Source organism: Neophocaena asiaeorientalis, unplaced genomic scaffold (assembly GCF_003031525.2).
Source record: "Neophocaena asiaeorientalis asiaeorientalis breed wild unplaced genomic scaffold, Neophocaena_asiaeorientalis_V1.1 scaffold40, whole genome shotgun sequence".
Lineage (NCBI taxonomy): Eukaryota > Metazoa > Chordata > Mammalia > Artiodactyla > Phocoenidae > Neophocaena > Neophocaena asiaeorientalis.
In genome coordinates, this window is record NW_020185335.1 from 10,973,424 (window position 1) to 10,987,380 (window position 13,957).

Here is a 13,957-nt window from a genome sequence, read left to right on the forward strand (position 1 = left end):
GGGTGGAATTGATCAACCTGGTAATTGATTAAATTGGGTCTGGGGAGGTTCCTAAGTCTGAGATCAGTGCACCACCCAGTTTTCATATCTGTCCATTTCATTACTTTCCCGTTTCTTTCACGCTCTCTTATTAAAAGTTCTGTGGGGTCGGAGTTGACTGTAATAAGAAGTCTGAGAACTGCCAAGTAGCAACACTTAGCATCCCTGTTAGGTGACAGATCTCTGTTTGTGGGAGTCAGTGTTTATAAAGGAAAGAAAAGTGCATTCCGCATAGAAGGGGTCGTTTACTCTGTGTATTTTTTAAATACGTTGATGTTGTTGAAATCCCAGCCTTTGACGTTTAGGTCTCTAATGAAATTTGGGCAGATTGGATTTCAGCTGGCATCTAATGAAATACGCTTTTTATTTTTTGTAAGTTCATGAAAACCTTTTCCTCCTTTATAAAAATCACAACTATGTTCATTCGTCTACGCAGCTGATGAATACGGGACCTTTGGAAGGCAGGTTTGGTCTCTGCCCTCATAAAGCTTATAGTCGAGTCATCTATCCAAAACTACATCTTCAGCATTTGCTCCTATTTTAAATAGGTGCTCTCTGCCTTGAATATCAATAGAGCAGAATAGCAAGAATGTCAGAAGTCAGCCCTCAAGAATTACTTTCAGTGTTTTTAAAATATTTCATACTTAACTATCCATCCCACGTGCCTCTACCTCAGGACCTTTGCACTTGCTAACTCATCTGCCTGGATTGCTCTCTCCCAGGGTATCTTTGTGGCTCCTCCTTCGTCTCTTCATGGCTCTGATCAGATGTGACCTTCTTTGAGCCTCCACCCTCACTCCAGAACTCTCTATCCCACTTCTTCATTTTTTCCCATAGCATCTATCTCTGTTGGTTTTGTTACAGTCTGTCTCCTCACCTAGAAGATAGGCTCCATGGGGGGGTGGGGGTGCCTTTGTGACTTTTGTCTGCAGCTGTATCCCCACCAACTAAACAAACACATGGCTCTCAGTTGGCCCTCAGAGAACATTTGAGGAATAAATGAACGAACCCTCTCTGTGTCTAAGGTTCTCACCTGCAGCCTGGGGGGGCTTGCTGAGATGTGAGTGAAAGGAGAGCGGCAGAGTCTCAGGATTCTTGGCTCCGGGAGGGACCACGGCCAGCGTCATGAGCAGGTCAGGCTGCTTGAGCAGGACAGCACTCAGCCAATGTCTCTCTGTCTTTATACCGATGTTTTCTGGTTTTTACACAGCTCTTGGCTTAATACATTTTTCTCCATTGGGCCCAAAATACAATTTAAAAGGGAAAAAAAATATTCTGAGGGTATAGATCTAATGTCATAAGCATCACTTTGGAGAGGTTTTGTGTTTATTTTGTGGTTTTTCTTTTTTAACACTGTAACTTTTAAAATGTAAGTTATTTCCTCGTAACCCAAACCATATATTTTTCTAGTAGGAAAAAATAGTGAATATAGATAACCCAAAACAGGGAGGTAAAAAGATTATGTATCTGTAATTCCATCATACTGACCTAACCATTGTAAACATTGTGTGTGTGTGTGTGTGTCTGTGTGTGTGGATGGATGGATGGATAGATAGATACAGAGATGGACTTCTAAACGTATATATATAATCTCCCCCTGGCCAGTGGTTACAGCTGCCGGTGCACCATATGCTGGGCCAGTCCAGGTGGCCTTCCCTCCCTCAGTGTCATGATGCTGCTAAACCAGGACCTCTTTCCACCTTCCTGCACCCTATAACTCCTTCCCAAATTGCTCCAAAGTTTGTATTCTGCTATCTCAGGAAATAGCAGTCAAAGGGAGACACAGTGACCCACACTCAGACAAGGGCAGTGGGAATAGCGAAGATGGGATTATGTGAGATTCCTTGCTAAGAGAGAGTCAGAGGGGATGAGAGAGGGTACCAGGGCCTTCTAGTCTGGTGGCCTGAGTGGAGGAGGACACCCCAAACCAGAACAGGGAAGGAGTGTGCTTGGCTCAGAAGATCCTGACTTTGCTTTGGGACCTGCTGTATTTACAGTGCTTGTGAAACGTTCAGGTGGAAATGTCAAGCAAGCAGTTAGAAGTGTGTATCTGGGAATTAGGAGAGATTTGGACATAAAAGAGACAGGTGGTAATTGAAGCTGTCGGCATCAGTAAGGTGGGGAGAAATGAAGCTGTGGGAATACCGGGGTCTCCAAGAAGGCAGACATTTAGAGACTTGGTGGAGAGTGTTCAAAGAGCCACCCATACCTGGCGACTGACCAGAAAAAAGCTCCGATCCTTCCAAGCCCAACCCATCCAGGGCTGGTGTGAACAGATGGGAAATGGGTTCCCGTATGGAATCCATGGGCTACCACTAAGAGAGGCTATGAGGGGATGAGGGGACCCCAGAGTGTAGCAGGAGTGTAGGCTGTGGACCCAAGAATTTGCATTCCAGTCCCGGCTCCATCATGTAAGAGCTGTGTGTCCTTGGGCAACAGAATCCTCGGCGATACAGCGGGAGCTACAGTCCTACCCTCCTAAGGGTGGGGTGGGTCATGAGGATCAGCAGAGGCAAGGCACACGAAGGGTTAAGCACCGTTTCCAGCACATAGCAAGTGCTCGATGAGGGACGTAGCCATGATTATTAATAATGACTGACGGTCTGAATGGGACCCAGCTGGACTGGTAAGGAATGAGTACTCGTGGCCTGGAGCAGAGAGGGCCGTCCATAGGTTGGGCTTAGAGCCAGGAGGGAGCACGAGGCACAGAGGTATGGTCTCGTCCCAGGGCTGAGGTCTGATCCCCATTGGGACCTGAGCTGAGGCTCTGGGATTCCCTCTGGGACATCTGTATAGGCAACAGAGCTCAATTCCCCTGTACTTTGAAAAGGGCACTAGAGAGGAGCTGGAGGGAACGCCGAACATTCTATTTATTGTTATTTTTAAAAAATAAAATGGAAAGGAGCCCTCCAAGGGCATGTTCGCGGATTTTATTATTTGTGAGGAAAAACACACTTGTCTTTATCAACATTCTGTCTGTCTGCGAGACTGGGCCGGCAAAGGGCAAGACCAAATGTTAAGTCATAACATTTGACTCCTTGTTCCTTGCTCAGCTAACATGCAAGAGTGTTAATAGGCTCAGCTCTTGTCAGCCGAGCCAAGACAATTTCAAGACCAAAATGAATGATGCAGCCAAGATCGCAAAAGGGCCGCCTTGTGCGAATGGGGCAGGAGATCCCGATACACTGGGTGGTCTTGTCCAGATAATGTGGGAGGAAGGTGAGCAAGAGGACTCACTGTTCCAGGCATGAAAATGACCAGAGAGCCTTCCAGAATAATCCACGGCCGGGTTATCCTTGTTGCCTTTTCTCCCTAGTAATATGAATTCGCTTTTGGAACAACAGCAGTGGCATAAGTGGAATCCGTCTTGTATGATTTTTCCTCAGATGATTTAGAATTAGTTCAGTCTGTCTTCAAAGAGGATAACCCAGTGACAGCGTACAAGGGCTATCCTGAATTGCTTTCCTGTCCTCGGGTGGGGTGGGTGGGTGTCAGTGGCCGATTCATTACTCTCAGTGGGGTCCTTTGTTTCTGAAGCTACCTGGGATTATTACAGCAATAGAACTCTAAAGCAAAGTAAGCTTTGCATAAAAACGCATTTGGCTTCAGAGAAAACACACAATACTGATGAAAAGTAACCCTGGATGGCAGATTCCGTTAAGAGGTCACATCTGCATGGGAGCAGGCTCTAGGAAACGGGGATGGATCTTGACAAAGGCCGCTTAGACTGTGCTTGTCTAAGGGGAGGAGGTAACACTGATTAAGTGCCTGAAATTAATGGGCAAAAGGCCATTAACATGCAGAGATCCAAGAACAGGCAAAGGTGGTAAAGCCACAATTGCTCCAAGTCGTAGGCATTTAGAACCTGATTTTAGAAACATCCTCCAACCCTCGGCGGGCTCACGTGCTTTTGTCACTGGGAGTCAGTAATTGAATTTTCTGGACGTTTTGACGAATATGTATCTTTGTGAAGCCGATTACACAGCAGAACGCAATTTTTAGTCTGACCTTAAAAGCATTACCTTCTGCTGTGTGATTAGAAAACATGCAGAGGGTGCCGCCCTTCTCACTGCACTTGATCTGGGGGAGAGGAAAGGAAAAAAAAACCCTTGCTATTCCATGTCACCTAGTAAGATTCATTTAGATTCTATGCAGATAATTTAATAACAGATTTTGTAAAACCTTAGCATAAGGAGCCACCGTAAAACGTATTATCTTTTATTACCCATACAGAGAATGACATTTTAGAAGGTAATAAATCGAAACCCAAGAAAAGCTATTTGCTTTCGGAGACTGCTTGGCGGATGACAGGGATACCAGTTTCCCGATTTTATACTGTGGCACCTATGGCTCCCCAGGGTCACCTGAGGCAGCCCCCAGATGGGTTTGCTGAGGCCTGTCTGAGCAACATTCCCTGGCCCTCTCTTCTTTTTTGAAAGGTCGTTCCCATCCAGACCTCACTGCTGAGCATTGGGTTGTCCCACCTTTACCGGTCCCCCTTCCGTCTTACACAGTCGGGATTTGTGACAGGCCAAGAGCTGAGCCTGGGCTTGGGACCTGTCCTGGGGCATCTGCCATGAGGTGGGGGAGAGCTCACCCCACCAGCATCAGAGAAGGCCAAGCCTCCCTTGGCATGGATGCCTCTCTAACGGGGAAGGACTTTCCCTGCTCGCTCCTGGAAAGCTAGAGCCTTATCACCGTGCCCTACCCTGCACAACCCAGCCTTCTAGAGACCAGCTCAGCCCGTCCAACCTTGTCCAGGCCCTGCAGACCCACAACTGCTGCAACCCAGAAGAGCATCCCTGAGGCCAAGTTTTCTGCGTACTGATCCACATCACCATCTTTTGATTTATTCATTCGTCAGATATTAACAGAGAGTACCAGACACTTGGATGGCTGTGTGATTTTTCCCCAGGGGGTTTAGAATTCAATTTATTTTCAAAGAGTGTAACCCAGTGGCCACATAAAGGCAGTATTTTGGGGCCTCCATGTCTCAGAGGGCCAGGTGTCAGGGATATGGCAGGAGTAAGTTAGAGACAGGGTCCTTGCTTCCATCGACAGCTATAATGAATACTTGGAAAGTGATTGACATATTGAAAACCGTATATTTTGAAGAGAAAACTCTCCAATAAACTGATCTGGTATTCACCACTTTGTAGATGGGAAGAAATTCATTTCCTCTTCCTAGTGGACAGAGAGTTGTAGGAAAGGTCTCATTGACGTTACGCTTCAAAGGATTGAAATGGAAATATTTTCCAGAGGAAAGATAGCGGATGCTATTCTGGGAAGGTGGGCAGTCCTGGGAAGGGGGCAGCTGGGAGTGAAATGAAGGTGGCAGCTGGTAACAGTGAGCACCGCACGGGGCAGGGAGGCTGGCGAGCATCCTGGCTCTGCAGGATGCTTGATGAGGGCTCTCCAGAGAAGCTGTCTCCGTTCTCTATGGCTGCCGTAGCAAGACCACAAAATCTGTGGCTTAAACAGTTCTGGAAGTCAGAAGTCCAAAATGAGTTTCACTGACGTAAAAGTCAAGGTGTCAGTGGGGCTGATTCCTTCTGGAAGCTCTGGGGAAACATTTGTCCCCTTGCCTTTCCCACCTTCTAGAGACCACCTGCATTCCTTAGCTCATCGTCCCTTCCCCCATCTCTCCATCTTTAAGGCCAGCAGTGTACCATCTTCTTCATCTTCAAGGCGCTCTCTCTCTCTCTCTCTCCTTCCATTGTTGCATCTCCTTCTCTGGCTCTCCCACCTCCCTCTTATAAGGACCCTTGTAATTACTTTGGATCCACCCAGATAATCCAGGATAATCTTCTCCTCTCAATATTCTTTACTCAATCACATCTTCAAAGTCCTTTTAGCCACTAAGGTACCATATTCCCTGGTTCCAGGGATTAGGACATGGACATCTTTGGGGGCCAGTATTCTGTCTACTACAGAAGGTATGAAAGCCTCTAGGATCAAAAGCTTGATGGCATTTAGAGCTCACTTCCACTGTGCTCTGTGCTTGACTCACGAACCTGACACTGGGCATCTAACAGCTTAATCACAGAGACAGACATGTGAAGGGAACATTGCTGTGTCATTAAGTCAACCAAGAAGAAAGCATTCACCATAACATACACACAGGACTAATGCAGAGGAGGAAGGAGTAATTCTGGGAAGAGCAGAAAAGCTTTAGGAGGGAAACACATCTAAGTAAGGTTTATAAGGACGAGAAATTCTCCAAGGGGGTGGAGGGAATCATGGGTAGGGAGGGCCTCCCAGGCAGAGGGCACAGCATGAGCTAAGGTGTCAAGGAGTGAAGAGCCCGAGATGCTGGGATTGCAGGTAGCCCGGTGTTCCAGGAGTGCAACACTGTGAGTGAGGAGCTCTGGGAGATCAGGCCAGGATGGGGGTGTCTTCTGTGCTTTAGGAGCTTGAACCTTATCCTATAGCTACCGAAGGGCTGCTGAAGCATTTTGAGGAGGGGCCTGTGGTCAAGTGGCAGTTTAGACAGCTCACTGTATCTGGCTTTGGGTGGAGAGGGGTCTGGAAGAGAGCAGAGGGAACCAGTCTGGAAGCTGTTGTAGTAACTCAGGTGAGAAAAGACGAGGACTCGAAGTCATGTGACAACAGGGGTGACAGAGAAAAGAGGATGGACTCAGGAGAGGTTGAGGAGGCGACATCAGTAACACTTGATGATGGGCTCTTTGAAGTGAAAGCGGGAAGAGCTGAGGACACCTCCCAGGCGTTCAGCTTGAGGTGATGCCTCCAAGAGGAGTGCCGTGTTGCAGGGACGATAACAAGTTTTGTCATTGGTCCATGAAAATTGAGGGAGAACATCCAAAGGAGACATCCAGAAGATGAAGCAGGCTCGAGGGGCAACCATAGTGTTATTTAATGCCTTACTGGGAGTACATTTTTTCTAGAAAGGGAAAAAAAAGGAAAATTCCACGGAGAGAGAAGCTTTGATAAACTATGTTTCTGTTTTTCATTTAAATTGCATCATAAACAGGTGAGTTTTAAGTTAAAATAAGGGTGACCTGCAGTTCATCAAGTGTTCATTCAAAATGATGCTAATCAAAGTGTGGTCCTCAGATCAGCAGCATCAGCATCTCCTAGAAACTTTCTGAAAATGCACATCCTCAGGCCCTGCTCTGGACCTCATGAATCATTAGCCCTCTGAGTGGGCTGAAAATCTGTGTTTTAATGCACCCACCAGGGAATTCTGATACAAGCAAGTTCCAGAAGCACTGACTGAGACAGTCTGTCTTAAGCACCTACTATGTACTGGGCATAATGTTGCCATGGCAATTCAAGGCCAAAAGTTTAGAAGAAACAGGCTAACACAGTAAACAGTGACTGTGAAAATATATAAAAACGATAGAGAAAGAGCACTTTATTTTATTTTCCTTCATGTTTTAGACGTCTGTACTTCCTTGTCTCAATCAAACAGATTAAACCAAGCAGTTCTTTAGCATCTTCAGATCTGCCCCAAGTCAACCATATGCTTCTTGGGATTCCCTAACTCTGTTCCCTCAGGCTGGGAGCTCCTTGAAGGTGGGATGGACTAGATGATGTCTGAGATACTTTCAAGAAACAATGGGTTGTGTCTCTTAGCGTCACAAACCTTGATTCCAGCCACACTAGTGGCCCCGTGTTAGCTGGACCTCCATGCTGGTGCTCAGGCTCCTCTTCCGTCTCTGAATTCTCTGCCTTCATAGCCTCCTTCAAAGCTCAGCTCCAAGTCTGCATTGTCCTGAAGCCAGTTAAAAACCACAGTAGCCCTCCCAGCTGCACCGTTCACATCTGAAGCTATTGCATACATGTTCAGCACACACTACCTCGTGCCTTGTGGAGCCACTTATACATGTTTTACCTTCAGCCAAGCCATGAGTTCCTTGCAAGTAGGGAATATATTTTATACTTCTTCTCGTTCCCAAGGTGTCCTGACCAGAATCAGAATCAGTCTTCAGTTCTTATTAAACCATTGAATTTAATAGTGTTTTAGGATTAATAGCTTCTCATCTTCTTCCACAGAAATTCACTTCCACATCAAGACCCCATTTCTAATCCTATAGTAGGAGATTCTCCTCTGCAGGACGTCTCCTTCCTCCCCCCACCAAGGTCTGGGCTAAGTGGCCTTTCTTTTGCAATAACCACAGCACTCTTCTTACTCCCATCTCATTCTGGTGAAATTACCTGGGAATTATCTAGCACCAGGTTTGTCTCCCTTTACTTGCTACTGCTCTCTAGCACAATGCCTAATGCATCGTGAGTGCTCAGTAAATATTAAATAAAATTCATATCGCCTTCCTGAGCACCCCATGTCCTGACCCCCTTCTCACAGACCTTAATCGGTACACTTCGAATAACACTTATCGTACCTTACATACTTGCTTTCTGTCCATTTATCTAAAAATGGACTGAAAGCAGCATTGTATCATTCATCACATCCTCTCAGAGTTACTTGAACCTAGTAGACACTATATAAATGTTTCAGTGGAATCAACCTGAATGTCAAATATTTACCGCCTTGGGTCTGAAGGGTGTGATTTTTCCAGGTATGTTATGAATGCCTTTGGCATTTTATTTGCCGTGACTCATGAGTAACCTCAGAAGAAGCACACTTCACATGGAAATGTTTTATTTGATTTTGGTATCCCTCAACCTGAAATCTATCACTTAGGTTATTCCAACTGCATGTGTCTAAGAGGCTGTGTTTATTTCCCCTGCTGCTTCCCCATCCTGCTGACTTCGTCAGCAACCAGTAAATCTGGGGAAATGAGCTATGCCTTCTCCTTATCCACCACACCCCAGCCAAAATGAAAACACAGCAGATGACAGCCAAGTACATGAACATTCACATTACTGGTGAGCAGCAAAGTAAAAGGAGGCCTAAAACCAAACACAAGTCAAACCCGACTTGCCGTGTTGCATAGGAAGGTGGAGGAATGTCACTCGCTGTCTGCAGTAGGAAAAGGACACCTTTTACAAGGGGATGTACACGGTTCCTGCTGGATTTATGGACTACCTTTCCCCAGTGTTATGTGGCCAGAGTGGATAAATCAAACTCCAGACAGACAACAACTTGTTCTGCTCCAGATAATGTTTTCACCAATCTGCTTGCAGTATTTATAGACCAAGTGTCAGGTGCAGAAGAATGTGGTCCCTGTTCAGGTGCCATATCACAAGGAGTCTCAGCCTATCCGAGCAAAGCTGATGAGTAAATAAATAAACAAATTGCATTACATCTTTCCCATAAATCTCAGATTAATATTTCTCATTAACAATACCTTCAGTGTTAGACAACAAAAGGATTTATTGAAAAAGACTCTTACAGATTTCCTTGACCCTTAAAGCACAGTTTATAAGCTGGAGCCAACTCTTACCAGCTGATAATAACTGATTGTGTATATCGCTTTCCAACTATGTACTCTATGACATCATGTTGGTAGCTTGAAATCAGCCATGGTAAGAGTATTTAAACCACCAAAATTGACAAATGCTGCAAATCAGGCACGTGTGCTGTTAAACATTTACAGGCACATCACTCTTTGTCAATCATTATTTTATAAAAAATGTATCTATAAGTGACTAATTAGTGCATAACAGCCTTGTTCCAGGCACTGAATTAGTAGCTGGGAGATAAGACTTTAAACAAGACAAGGTCCCTGACCTCATGGAGTTCAAGTCGTCAGGGTCAACATAGCCAATAAACAAGTAATCAATAACTGAGAACATTACAGACTGTGATAGTGCTGGAGAAAAGCTGTATGCATTATTTGTTGCAGCAAAACAAATTATTCCAAAATGAGATACATCCTACCTCACAGTTTGGACTGTCACAGAGTTGCAGTCTATGTGTTTGTTGGTGCAGAATTTGCAGTCTCATCAGGAGGTTTGACTGGGGAAGGATCCGCTTCAGGGCTCTTCAGTGGTTGCTGGCAGCATTCAGTTCCTTCTGGCTGTCCCTGGAGGCCATCCTAGCTTCTTGCCACATCCTTAGAAGACTTTCCAAAGGTTCTACTACATAATAACAGCAGTCATCTACACATGCCAAGCTCCATGCTTGGCACTTTACCTTACCTATTTTAATCCTCACTTACCCTAGAAGTATTATTATTCTCCCCATTGGACAGGTGAGGAAACTGAGGCAGGGAGAACTTAAGTAACTTGACGAAGTTCACTCAGCTACTAAGCGGTGAAGCTGATCAAATGCTGATGTCCTTCCCTAAGTGTCAGCTACCCCATTATGCAATAAGGTCCCTGCCTTCATGGAGCTTCAGTGCAGTGAAGGATGGCCATCAGAAATGAGCAGGGGGGCTTCCCTGGTGGCGCAGTGGTTGAGAGTCCGCCTGCCGATGCAGGCGATGCGGGTTCGTGCCCCGGTCCGGGAAGATCCCACATGCCACGGAGCGGCTGGGCCCGTGAGCCATGGCCACTGAGCCTGCGCATCCGGAGCCTGTGCTCCGCAACGGGAGAGGCCACAACAGTGAGAGGCCCGCGTACCACAAAAAAAAAAAAAAAGAAGAAAAGAAATGAGCAAGAATTCACCTAAAGGAGGAAGTAGAGGTGGAAAGGTCAAACGTAAGAAAAAGTGGGGTACAGTAGAAGGAAATCCAGTCTGGACAAAGTGTGAAAACAGGTACGGAGGGCAGTTCAAGATGAAGCAAAAGGAGGATGGGGTACCACATGGGTTAATGGCAGAACCTTTCTCCATGTAACATTTATTCATTGATTCCCCCCCACCGCTACCATTATGCTTGTTATTAGTGATAAATGTTCCGTTAAATGCTCACTCGTATGGCAGTCACGGTAGCTGTGTAAAGCATCAAGGGTCCAGTGATTGATTACATGCCATATTTAGTGACATGGCTTGATTCTTTTCTTTTCAAGATGGAATGTTTGCTTTTCAAATCAGTGTGATCAGTGAACCCAGCCCGTGTCTGTGGAGATACACCCGAGGCTTTTTCTTGCAGACACACCATCTTCCTTTTGTTTCTAGGATATATATTAACTGGTAGCAAGTAGACACCCAGGAAGAGATGGCAAATACAGTAGAGATGCATAGCTGCAGAATTCAAACCAGGAGAGCAGCTTGACTCTTAGATATGTCTTACAGATCAGATAGCTTAAAATAACACCACAGCAGTCAATTTCATTCTCCCAGTTTTTACACGGTGCTTCTCTTTGTCAAAATACAGTCCTATCTCCTTGAGCTGGAGTTCCCCAAAGGATAAACCATTCCCTGAGAATAAATGGCTCTGGTTTGGAAATGCCACTGATATGCTCAGACCTTTGAGATGTAATTTAGTTCAGGGAAACAGTAATATATCATCATTATCAATGATGAAAGTAAATCACCCAGCTTGCGTGCTGCATACTGGCTCGGTGTTGGGGTCAAAGGCATGGTCCTTGCCCTTGCAAACTTTGTCATCCACTTATGGGAGGTAGTAAATGGGCGTTCAAAAGAAGACCAAACAGGAAACACAGCCTTCAGATCAGTGCGGGTAGGCTAGGGACTGTAGTAAACTGCCCTTGAACCTGAACAACGGCTTGTCTCTTGTTCACGTCTCAGGCTAAAGCAGGTCAGCAACGGGTCTCTGTGCCACACAGTCATTTGGAGATGCAGGCTTCTTCCTCTTTGGGAATAGAAAACACGGAGGATTACGTGGGAGTTTTAGGGGCCAGGTCAGTCCATCACTTCTGCCCACATTCCACTGGCCAGAAGTGGTCACAGAATTTCCTCTCACAGTCTAGCTGTATGCCCTGCAGTCAAAAGAAATAGGATTGGGTAAACAAGTAACTGTCCTCACCACAGTTTCCTCTGATGGCAAGAAACCGAAATTGATTCTGGCTGACTTCAGTGCCAAAAAGAATCTCCTGAATAAACGCCGAGTGTGTTACAGAATCCAGGGGAGAGTTGAAGAGCCAGCACAGGCCCAGATCTCAGAGGCAGAGCTTCCATCTTTCTGGTTAGAGCGGTGCCTTCAGCGTAACTCAGCCAGAAAGGCTCTTTCTATTAGAGTTGATCATACCCAGACGTCTCCCCTCTGAGCCTTGAACCAACTGAGAGAAATAAACCCAAGAATCAGATCGTGCCAAGGAGAGTACAGCTTGGCCTTTAGAGGACAGTGAGCTTCCTGCCCCCTGATCAGTTCACTCACCAGTGACAGAACAGCTGGATGGCTGATGGTCTCGTCCCCCAAACGGGGTGCATCCCGTATGGGCAGAGAAGAGCACCAGCGTGGTAACTGTCACGTGGAGTTCAGGTAGGGTTGACTCTATCCCTGGACTAGGGATGGTCATGTAGCTCAGGCTTGTACAATCAGGGCCTCCCATTCCCATTGCCATGTGATAGGCACATAACCCAAGTTAGGCCACCTGGGATTGAAACTCAGTTCCAGGACATATTTCTTTAGAACTTGTAGGCAAAAGAACTCCTCTTTCTGTTGGACTTGAAGGTGGTAGGACCAAAATCTGGAGCTGGTGGTGACCGTCTGCAACCACACAGAGAAAGGCAGCCTGAGAAAGAAGACAACACAGAACTGAGAGGAAGGGATGGAGTTCTTTTCATCTAATTTGAGCTCTTTAATAGTCATTCTTGAAGCCAGAATTTACCCCTCAGATTTGTGAGTTCTATGAGCTAATATATTTCTCCTTTCCTTAAGACATTTAATTGAGATGTTCTGTGAGAAGCAACAAGGGAATTCTAACTAATATTGCAACGAATGCTATGATCAATTATCTGGTTATTTGCAAGAAAGTGTAAGAGCGATTGTATCACACTAGAGTATCACAATAGGCTCTTCACAAGAGTATTCCAATAATTTCATGAATACATTGTTTTTCCTTTTAAAATTTTCCCCTCTGCAGAAATACTCTTTTTGACCAAAGAGAGTTATTATAATTTTTTCTTTCATTAGTTCATGCATTCCTTTAGTTGGAAGTTATTGAACATCGAGTCTAAATATGGTGTTGGGGATATAGGGATGGGAAGAGGGTCCTTTTCTTTAAGGGGTTCAGAGATGTTTATGGTTGATGACAGGCATGTTCACATATAACTGTAACAAAACAGAGTCAGAGCTAAGCAGAGGTACATACAAATTCTTTTGCTGGCACAAACGAATGACACGTTGGCTTAACTCTCCTGTAGTTTAACAAATTTTATAAATAATTTAAAAAAATGAACCAGCCAATTCCTGTCTCCTCATATAAATAAAACTTTTTGATTGCAATGGGAACTCGATTGATTAACCTAGTGGAAAATCAATTAGACTATGAACTAGATATATTGCAAGGTTCGAGATGAGATGTTCCAAAGTCTCAATTTTCTGCCAAACTTAAGGCTACCAAAGAATATGTTTGTATTGTCAGAGAATATCCAATTATTGTAAGGAACATAGAAACGATACAGTCATTTCTAAAGTGGAAAGTGAGCATTCCTCTCTACCCACCCCCAATCCCATCTCCAAGAGGTAATGTTGCTAGTAGGCTGGTGTCTCCCTCCTTTGTCCTACACATCACACACACACATTTTAGATACACATATATTTAAACAAATGACAGCATTCACACCGCTGTACAATCCGTCTTACCATATCACTTTCACTTCTGCTTATAGATCTGTCTATTGATTTCAACAGCTGTGTAACAGCCCACTGTATGGATTCAGCATAATTTATTCAATCATTCCCTACTGGATGGTCATTTGTTTGAGTTGTTTCCAGACCAGCATAATTTATTCAATCATTCCCTACTGGATGGTCATTTGTTTGAGTTGTTTCCAGACCAGCATAATTTATTCAATCATTCCCTACTGGATGGTCATTTGTTTGAGTTGTTTCCAGACCAGCATAATTTATTCACTCATTCCCTACTGGATGGACATTTGTTTGAGTTGTTTCCAGATTTCCACTTTGAAAAGCAACTCGAAGAT

General features: G+C 45.0%; 1 protein-coding gene across 1 annotated transcript in view; it reads left to right on the forward strand.

The window, feature by feature from the left end:
• CDH13 (cadherin 13) overlaps nt 1-13,957 on the forward strand; it is a 991,194-nt gene that overhangs the window by 831,556 nt on the left and 145,681 nt on the right. The window lies entirely within an intron of this gene.